The sequence below is a fragment of the Eublepharis macularius genome, chromosome 4 (genome assembly GCF_028583425.1).
Source record: "Eublepharis macularius isolate TG4126 chromosome 4, MPM_Emac_v1.0, whole genome shotgun sequence".
In the NCBI taxonomy this organism is placed as follows: Eukaryota; Metazoa; Chordata; class Lepidosauria; order Squamata; family Eublepharidae; genus Eublepharis; species Eublepharis macularius.
The window spans coordinates 154,087,243-154,097,809 of NC_072793.1; positions in this window are offsets into that span (position 1 = coordinate 154,087,243).

Below are 10,567 nucleotides of genomic sequence, written 5' to 3' on the forward strand. Positions count from 1 at the left end.
CTTGCTCCTCGCTGCCAGTGGTCCTCCAGGGCAGTACCCCACCTCCATGAACGTTCCCAGGTAAATTAAAGAGCCAATCCGCCCCTCGGCATTACCCACTTCAAGAAAGCACAGGATGGCCTGAAAAACCTATGCAAATAGAGAGTGACAAGAGAAATGGAAGCAAAGTGAGTACTGTGAGGGCAGACATCGTAACCCTGTTTGAGAGGAAAGAGTATAAGGATAGTTGTGATTGAGGAATGGTCAGGGAGCAGTAATTAGGCTATTGTCTGAGCGGAGTGAATGTCTATCACTATGAGTTTGCCTCAAGTGGCATCTGATGGGGAGTCAAGGCCTTTGAAAGAAGCATGTTAATGTTCCTGAATGACAGCAGATGTTTCTTCAATGGGAGCTAATTGTCAGATGATCTCCAAATGGCTCTCTTGTTGAGGGGCCCATCAGAGCTTGGAAAAGGAGCTGGCTAGAAAACGAAGCGCAAGTCTTTCTCTCCACACTCTGGTACAAGGAGCAGTGCATCTGCATCATTCTAAGATGCCTTTGACTCCAGGGGAGCTCTACTGCAGCTATCACAAAGTTTCCAAGGGCACTCTCTCTGACTCCCCACCACCACCACCACCACCACCACCACCACCACCGAACCCAAGCCACGTAGCCCTGACCCTGGAACTTTGCACCATTGGGGTAGCGAGGAACAGTATGAGTCACATGGCTTTTCAGTGCAAAGGAAAGGAAATTATTTCTGTCATTGTTCCCTCTCCTACATCCCTCCTTAAACGAAACAGTAGTTTGAAGAGGCCCTGCACAGAGGACCCCGTCAAGGTGCTTCAGCTCTCAAGCAAGAGCAGCAGGTTTTTAGCTCAGCGGCACCTTAGAGACTGACAAGATTATCAGACTTAAGATTCTTATCTCACTACAGATGCTAATTTCTGCTGTAATTACACTGCATTATCCCTTTACCTCCTGATGCCCTCCCTTGTAACTCCCCACCCATCTTGTCTGGGATATGAAGGTTCAGAGATCCCCTCTCATGTCTGAAGAAGGGAGCTCTAACACTCAAAAAGTTTTACACCCAGAAAATCTTATTGGCCTCTAAAGTGCCACCGGACCCAAATCCTGCTGTTCTACTGCAGACCAACATGGCTACCCACCTAACTATCCTCGTGCGGGAGCAGCTCTTGTATATTCTGATGCTCTCCTAAATTCACTTTCCCCTACAACTCTAAAAAGGTCATTTGTCTCTGCCGTGCTATTTGTGGCATGTCTATTATCTACCTACTATATTTCTTCCCTGTCTTTCCAGCAAGGAGCTCAGGACAATGCACATGGATCTCGCCTTTTATCTTCACAATATTGTGAGGAATATTAGGGAGGGAGAGAATAACTGATGAGGCCCCAGATGTCATCCAGAGAGCTTCATGGCAGGAGGGGAACATGCACCCAGGCCTCCTAATCTAACATTCTAATCTCTGTACCAAACTGGGTGGATATTATTAATGCAACAGAAAATGAATGTGCTTTATATCCAAGCAAGGTTTTATGTTTGTATCCTTAGATCAATTTAAGTCAGGTTGCAAAGGAGCGCCCCCCCCCCCCCCGCACACAAGGCACTTGCTAGGTGACAGGTAAGATGTGAGTACAGTACAGGTGGGCATTCTTTATGGTTTGGCACATGGATGCCAGTTGCATGCTGAAAACATTGTAAGTAGAAAAGGAACGTGTGAGCCAAGAACTTGCTCCTACACACATTGCTGGCATTTTAGAGAGCAAAAATATCCCATGTACTGGAATGTCAGTCCCGTCTTCCTGTATCTGTTCCTGGCCAAAACTCAGCTCAGCTCTGCTCCTCTGGGGCTGCCCATCTAAGCCCTAGATTTCTAAGTAGTCACAGCAATGACAACACGGCATTAGTGTGATGGTCTAGGACCCCCCCCCCCAACTCTATGGTTTTCCAGGTTTCTGTTTGAAGTGATATATACTGTCAGTGCAATGGCTCCACCCATTTTCTCCCTCTGCTCTGCTAAGTAGTGGTGGAGACAGCATGAGGTCTTCCACAACACCTCTGTCCTCCCAAGCCTTTTCCCATGCAAAAACAGTGCGTGGGGGAGACATTTCCCCATTTCTGCTGCTCCACATGGAGGTATTATGCACACGTGTGGCAACAGAAAAGGATCCCCCCCCACCCGCACTGTTTTTGCATGGGAAAAAAGCTTGGGAGAAAGGCAGGAGCTCTCCCTCCCTTAGCAGCAGCTTTCCAAAGCCATTTGCACTCTCGTTCTTTTAACAGAAGCCAATCCCCAGAGCTGACGTGAGTCTGTGTGGAGTATGGGTTAGCTCCATGGGGAACTTGTAAAAGAAGTAATGTGTAGAGTGACCAGCCTCTTGCAGTCTTCTGAGTTAAGCTGAGAGACTGACTGGCCCAAGGTCACTTAGCAAGCTACTATGAGAGTAGGAATTTGAACCCAGTCTCCACTACACCATGCTCACTCCCAAGCATAGTATTATGTAGAACACTTAGCAGCAATGCCCATTGTGTGAAAAAATACAATGGACTCTAGAAAACTGATCTGGCAGGCCCCCTCCCAGCAGCAAGTGGGTGCTTCGCAACGGCCTGGAGGCCAGAGCAAGAGGGCACTGAGGGGAGGCGTGGGGATGAGTGCTTAGGCCGTCAATTTGAAGGCCCCCTCCCAGCAGCAAGCAGCTACTTCACAGCAGCCTTGAGGCCAGAGTCATCAGCAATGCATCTGCATGAGGATAAAAAGTGAGTTTTTGGCAATACAGCTTGCCTTTTATATAGTAGGATGAGTATAAGAATTTTCAAGAAACAAATGAGGTTATTAATAGTTCTAGAAGGAGTCAGCTTTAATAGACTATCCAGTTTTGAAGGATTCAAAGGAATCTTCCCGCCCTCTACAGCTGCAGTTTACTTTTTAAAAACAATGGGAATTTCCAATTGCAAATCTTGCATCATCTTATCTCGTTTGACCCTCAGTTCACCCAAAATAATTGTGAAACCCACCAGGCCTCTCCAGTGCCTTCTATGAACTGACTGAAGTCTAGAATCTTGACCCAGAATCCTTTTCAGTGCATAAGGCTTCGTTGACAGACGAGTCTGTACTAAAAGGGCTCCCTAAAGGCTTGCAGAGCAGAATCCAGAGCTCATAGCACATGCTTTGATTCTGAATACAGCCACATCCCGGTGAAACATGTTAAAGGGGTGTGGGACAGAAGGGTTGTTGATTCAGAAGTGTCTAGTTCAATGTGCCAAACATCAAACAAGAGGAAAGGCAATGAAGTTCTTTCCTTATTTCTTCATCCTCTCTCCTAAGCAAAGTTCAGGTCCAAGTTATACACACTGATCTCATAGAAAAGGACTTCCAGTGTGCCACAGTCACACAAACATTTTCTCTGCTCACAGACATTCTGAAACTCCAGCAGTTTTTTCCACCCAAATCTCAAATTGGTAACTAGGAGACAGAGCCAAAAACACACTCTTGCCTTGCTCCCATCCATTCATGACTTTTAAACACTAATCCTCTTTGTACCTCTCCTCCGGAGCCAATCCTTGCCTGCAGCCCATTCAGCCCGGTACAGAGTTTTCTTGCAAGCTTCATTTAAAGAACGGGGAAGGGAGGGGGGAACATTAAAAAGAAAGGTTGGAAAAAAGTAGTCTTTTCTTCCTGTCCCAATCTCGGTCTGGAGTGGAGAACTGTGTTTGTATGTTCTGTGTCTTTGCAGCAGAGTAAAGACAGGGCTTTCAGTGAGAGCAAGTGCCTGTCTGTCACAGCCCTAGAGCATTCATTCTCAAACACTGTATGCCATTCATGGGCTGCCAGGCCTGGATGCAGAATACAGCTTAACTCAGAAGACTGCGAGAGGCTGAGAAAAAGGGACAGAGGTGGGAGAGAAGGATAGACCAGGAAGAATAAGAGAGGCAGAAAGGACTAAGAAAATGGAGGATTGGCAGGGAGATTGTCAATGCCAACTGGTCCCCAAAAGCAGACCGGCCTGGTCCTATGTCTCTTACAAAAGCAGTTTCATAACCTTGAGATAACTCATGTTTGCAGATGAAGCTATTGAAGGCACAGGGACAAGTATTTTTTTTTAAGTGTTGACCCTCAGACTGTGGCACACGTAAAAAATGAAGGTTATGTGCATAGATGCATATATATTAGGCTTAACTTGCTGCGAGCTTCAGCCCTGGAAACCATAGGGCTTACCTTTTGAACAAGATGAACAGTAGTTCAGAAAATTGATCATGCACAGAGTGACCTTATTTCATCACCTCCTGCTCCTGCAATAGGACAAAATGGCTTCTACGCCTGAATATGGCTTCTGGACTTCCAGTGCCACTTGCCTGAGCCCATTTTAGAAATTAAGCACTACATGTGTGTATGTGCCATCAAGTTGCAATTGATGTATGGTGACCCCAGCAAGGGGCTGTCAAACAAGTGAGAAACAGAGGTGGTTTGCCATTGCCTTCCTCTGCAGAGATTTCCCCATCCAAGTACTGACCCTGCTTAGCGTCTGGGATCATTAGATTGGCCTGTACCATGCTGCCTTTCTTCCCAAGCACTACATATATCCTCAGACAAAAGCCAGATCAGGTTAAACACTCTATTTTGCATTTTGTGAAATAGTTTGTTATGATGGGGGAAGACAGCAAAAGCTTCTGAAACAAAGCAACTCCTTGACATCAGATGGTTGGAACACTCTACGTGATTTTGTGAAAAATCACTGCAAAATTTGTTTCCCCCACACCCGTCTACACTGGCATATTCATATGTTGTACAAATCTAATTGCCAGTTTGGAAGCCAAGGTGGAGAAAAATCTCAGAGCAGAAGTAGCTCACATTTGTCAGAGTTCCATAAACTACATATGGTACCAAAGCCCAAAAGGTGATGTATTCCTATCCAAATAAATTATGTGGAGAATAAGTTTCAGAATCAGGCACAATTTTACATTTCCCCATCCCTAAGCACTGAGAAATAGAGGACAGCCTTTAACATGTAACTTGTTTTTAGAAGGACCATTCCAGTCCCAACACAATGTTAACTTGCTATAACTTCTCAAAAATCCCTAGAAAGCTGTTCTGCCCACTCAAGCAAAAAACAGCTCCCATGTTAATGGGTGTTTTAACAGCATTCTAGAAGACAGCAATGTGGCAAGTGAAAATATTCCAGGCACTGAGTAGTACAAAAAGCTTAATCTGTTATACAAAAAGCTTAATCGGTTCTATTTCTCTTTGTTGAGTGCTGCTCTAGCAAGACACCATTTACTTTTGTTCACATAAACATAGTTTAAGGACTAGTCTATAGCTTTAGGCAAGGAAAGTTCAGTCCCTTTCTGGGACCATGCCATTTCAGAGCGGAGGTGGGGAGGATTTACCATTCAATCTCTCCTCAGTTATAAACTTAATTTCTACATAGCTTTAAGAAGGTATGTGAACATTGTTTCTTGTCTTGATAGAAATAAACAGGTGCCATAGGGTACCTTAAAGACACATCAGATTTTATTCCTGTGTTTTCATAAAATAGGGTTTAAGATGCCACAAATAGAGTTGCCAACTCCAGGTTAGGAAAATCATGAGATTTGGGGACAGTGCCTGGGAGGGGAGGGCGCTCAGCAGGAATGCAATGCCATAGAGTTGACCCTCCCCCCAAGCTGCCATTTCTTCAGGGAACTGATCTCTGGTGTATAGAGATCAATTGTAGTTCTAGGACACCTTCAGGCCCAACCTTGAGGTTGGTAACTTTAATTGCAAGATTCCTACTGGAACTACTTCCTGCCGGAGGCTCTGTGGCATGAGAACGCAGATGTGAACAAAGTTTGGCATGTGCAGTTTCTGTCATGAAGTCAGAATACCCCTATGAAGGAAAATAGGTAGCACTTCTACCATGAAGGTCAGATGCCATGAGCAGAAGTAACATTCCTACCCACCCCTTGTATTATTTATTTATTTTCTACATCTTTCTCACCAATGGGGATGCAAAGTGGCTTACATCATTCTCCTTGCCTCCATCTTCCTCGCAACAACCCCGTGAGAAAGGTTAGGTTGTTTGTGTGTGAGGCAGGCCCCGAGGTCACCAACGAACCAGCTTCCATGGCAGAGTGGGGATTTTAACCCGGGTTTTCCAGATCCTATTCTCAAACTCTCATCACTAAACCATACTGGCTCCCACATCTTAAATAGTTAAATCCCATACCATAGAACTCCCATCTCTTAAACAGGTGTAGAATATATTTTCCCTGTCAAGTCAAACTATGCTGAGAAAAGCCTTACCTGTCAAATGGCTGCTTGCTACTAAGCTACTTAAAAATACAGGAAGCCAGCCAGAGGGGTTTAAAAAGACAAGGTGCTCTTGAAGCAGTACTCTAATTTCACAAATTAAGCACCAGTTTTGTGCTAGCAGTTCCCTCTCCCCCTGCTGGTTCCTAAGATGAATGTGGGTTGGTGGTGGGGACTGTTTGCACAGAACTCTGGCCAGTACAGGAAGATTGGCTTCTGTCAGGGGGAAATGGAGGAAAGGCTGAATATCACCCAGGCAGCCTTCCAAGAACCACAAAAAGCTCCCCCAGCTCGCACTCCCAAATTAAACATGGAAATTAGTCAGTTCCCTCATTACAGGCACCTGGGAACTGGAGAGCTCCTCAATAATTTCTATACCCCTTTGCAAAGCCAAGGCAGTAAACATGAAGCAAAACCACAGCTCGATGGGGATTCTTTTTCTGGACCTTAGTTTTGTCAGAAGATCACACCAAACTCCCTGCTCAGAGCCAGAGTGTGACCCTTTGGAGAGCTAAATGCTAACAAGAGGGCTTTCTTTAGACTTGGCTAATACGGGCCTCAGTCACAAGGTAATTACAGCCTTCCTGGGGTAAAGAAACAGCTCAGTAACCCCCCCCCCCCACTCCCACCCCAGCTTCTAAAGAAACCTCCCTCAATTCAAGCGAGTTTGACGGGTGATTGTTTCCAGTTTCCTCAGAGACCAAAGTGTTGCAAAGTTTGAAAGGAAGCCACAACTAAATTAATAATTAGAGCCCTTGAGGGGATGTCAAATTTCTTTCTAGGAAGCGTTCAGGAAATTGGCTAACAAAATGCTAATAAAGCCAGACCTTAAAACTTTTGTAGCCTCAGTGGCTTTGCAAGAGTGACCTTGGATTTCTAAATAAACCCTTTGTAACCTGAGTTTGTTCACAGTTACAACCAAGAGTTTCCCAAAACCAACCTCTCTTTTATTCAGCGTGGGAGAGATGCTAAGAAGGTTTATTGAAGATGAAAGGGGATAATTAAGGAGCAGAACATCCAATTTGATAGATATGAGCATCTGTATGACAGGTTGAAATTCACCAGGTGTAACTTTACCTAGCATAGAGAGAAAATATAGGGGCCAGAGTTTCACTTTTGGATGTTTGCTAGTCATATTGCCATTATAAGATATGAGGCCTGCCCAAAAGAAGGCAGAAAGTAGATATTTATATCTTAAAGTAGATATTTATATGCCACTTTCCCCCACAATGGGGACCCAAAGCCACATACGACATCACTTGCCTCCATTTTCTCCTTAAAAAATCCCCTTTTGAGGAGGTTTAATGACTGGCCCAAGGTCACCCAGTAGACTTCCATGACAGAGGGAGGATTTGAACTTGGGTCTCTCAGATCCTAGTCTGACACTTTACACACTATATCACACTGGCTCTGTTAAAAAATGCCACAGAGATAATGAACAATAGACTTTAACACACTGATACTCATTCTTAATTTCACAGAAAACCACATTTGCTATTACCATCAACTAAAAGTTGATATACTTCCATCCTTGGCATGAGACTTGCATCTCTGGGAGGCTTGCAGCTTACCCATTACCCCAGTGGCAGCTATATCAAGGTGGGAACCAAATGCCAATCACTAGCTCCACTGGAAAAGGGCCTTGCCCACGTTGTGATGTAGCATAGTGAGCTACAAATCAGCACTTTGCTGGTTCGAATCCCACTACTGCCATGAGCTCAGTGGGTGGCCTTGGGTAGACGACTCTTCTCAACCCCAGATGTATTGTGCAGGTAATAACAACACTGATTCTGTTCCCTGCTCTGAGTGGGGCCCTAATCTGTCAAGAACGGTATATAAGCACAGTTATTATTTCCTGAAACATGGTGCAGGTACCACATTGGGAAATAAGGCTCAGAAGAGCAACAGGTGACTAGTAAAAGAGTCGCATGTGGCTCCTGAGCCACTGTCTTCCCATGTAAATGTGTTTTGCTTATAAATCGCAGAGCCCCATTTTTACTGGATCTTGTTTTCCCATTTCTCCTCCAGCCCTTTTGCCTACCCTTTCCTCCTGCTGGCTGAGTAGAACAATTAGAATTTTCCATGGTTACAGTGAGTAGAAGAAGCAGTCGAGGGTGATAGTGGAAGACATGGCTGCATTCTTTTTCACGGTGCTGGAGCTATTAGAAAAAATGCAGGAACAGCTCTACTGTGAGGCAAACGAGGCAGCCAATTTCTATGAGAAATTTCTCCTGCACAAGGACCAATGAAAGGAACGGAAGCCTTACTGAAAGCTCGGTAATTTTATTTCAGTGAGACTGCTGTAGAACGTCCCTGGGGATCCTGTTGAAGCAGCTCAACTTCCCTGCTACTGCTGAGCAGGAACAAATTAACATCATAACTACTATAAAGCCTTCTTCTCAGACAGAGTTCTACAGGTTATGAGTATGTGCGCCAGCGCACACAAACTCCAGGGAAGCTCCTGCTTTGTGTGATGGAAAGAAATTAAGAGTGGAACAGGAGAGGGGGCACCAAGCAGTCCACTTACTGGCAAGGCTGCCCTCCTCTCTTTACCATTATTCAACCAACAGACATGCAACAGATCAAACAGGTTTCACAGCCACTTTCCTGAGCAATAGACTCATAGAATCATAAGGTTGGAAGGTACCTCTAGGGTCATCTAGTCAAACCCCTTGCACAATACAGAAAATTCTGTTACCTTTCCCCCACCACCACCACCCAGTGACTTTACTGCACGCCCAGAAGGTGGCAAAACACCATCAGGATCCTTAGCCAAACTGACCTGGGGAAAATTGCATCAATAAAGCATCAAAGAAGACATGGGTCACAGACCATCTGTCCATTTGGATCCATGCCACAGTAACATCAAGAAGACTACTACGTCTCACCTTGAAGTCAGCTTGGCAACTCCAGTTGGTGCATTATCCACTTTCTGGGTTTTCCCCTGCTTTGATATGATCTTTCCCAAACCTAGTTTGATATATCTCAACAACAAATGGGGCTAGAGACTTCTCTTTTAAAGGCTAGGAATTCAAAGGAATTCATAGTACTCTAGTCTGTAGCAATGAATTGTAATGCTATAGGGATCTAGCAACCACCGATTTATCTTTCACAGCCCCCCAAGCCCTCTGGTGGTAGTAAAGGGAATGGCAACCAAGAGAGGCTACTAGGAAAATGTGGGGGGAAACTGCTTTGTGGACGCTCCATTGCGCTCCATACAGAGAATGCCTCTGTATTTGGTGTGGCAATGAAAGCTGCATGGAGAATTGTTGCCAGGTGGCAATGACAAGGAAGTAAAGTCCAGGCTAGGAATTCATTTTTACAGGGAACAGAAGGCTAAAGGGGGCAGCAAATTGGCTTTGCCTACTAACTCCTATACAGTATGGAATATGGCACTTTGACCGTCTCTATCCCTGTGTGAACTGCACAAGCATTGGTAAAACTCTGCCTGAGAAAAAGGCAAAAAAGGTTCTTTAAGCCTTTTTTTATAGCTCAAGAGAGTTCTCTCCTTGTGCACTGTGGCGAAACGGGGCCTTTCCTCCCACTGGTAGACCCCGCTCTGCCTACCCCTCCCTTTCCGCCTCTGGCCAGGTGCCTGAAGGGGCTGTCTCCCTGTCCTGTCTCCAAGTAGTTGCTGCCACCACTGTCCCTGTATGGGATCCTGGTTAGGCGGGACAGCCTCCCTCCTCTGCTAGTGGGCCCAAGCGGTTGGGAGACTATGTGGAACAGAAGAGCTTTCTTCCTTCATAAATTCCAAAACTCATTTATTTAACTTCTAACTATACACAGGCCAAGATACAGTGAACGGAAGGAATAATAAAACAGAAACAGAAACCCCTGCTCTATCTCCCTCATGCCCTAATTGGATGTTGTGTAGGGCAGGCCCGATCCTTTGATACCTGGGGTTACATTAGATCTCCCTCTCCCCTCAGAGCCATCTCTCCCTCCACTCTCCAGCCACCAACTGTCAATTTCCGACTCCCACAGACTCGCTCTCCCTCCAATCACATTCTACTCCAGAACTGGCCCCTCCCCTCTGCAGCCCGTAGACAGTTAACTCCCCAAAGCAAACGGGCATTTCTCCACATGCGCCTTAGTAATTCACTGTCAAGATGGAACCAAGACACTAAAATGCACAAGAGCTGGCCATAGCCTGGGAAGAAGGTAGGTGCTTCAGGAGCCCTGTGCTTAGTGTCTTGGGTCCTGCAGGAGAAAGAGGTTTGAGACAGGCTTAATGGGGGTCCTTGGGACAGATGGGTAACCTGCAGAGGCTCGACTGA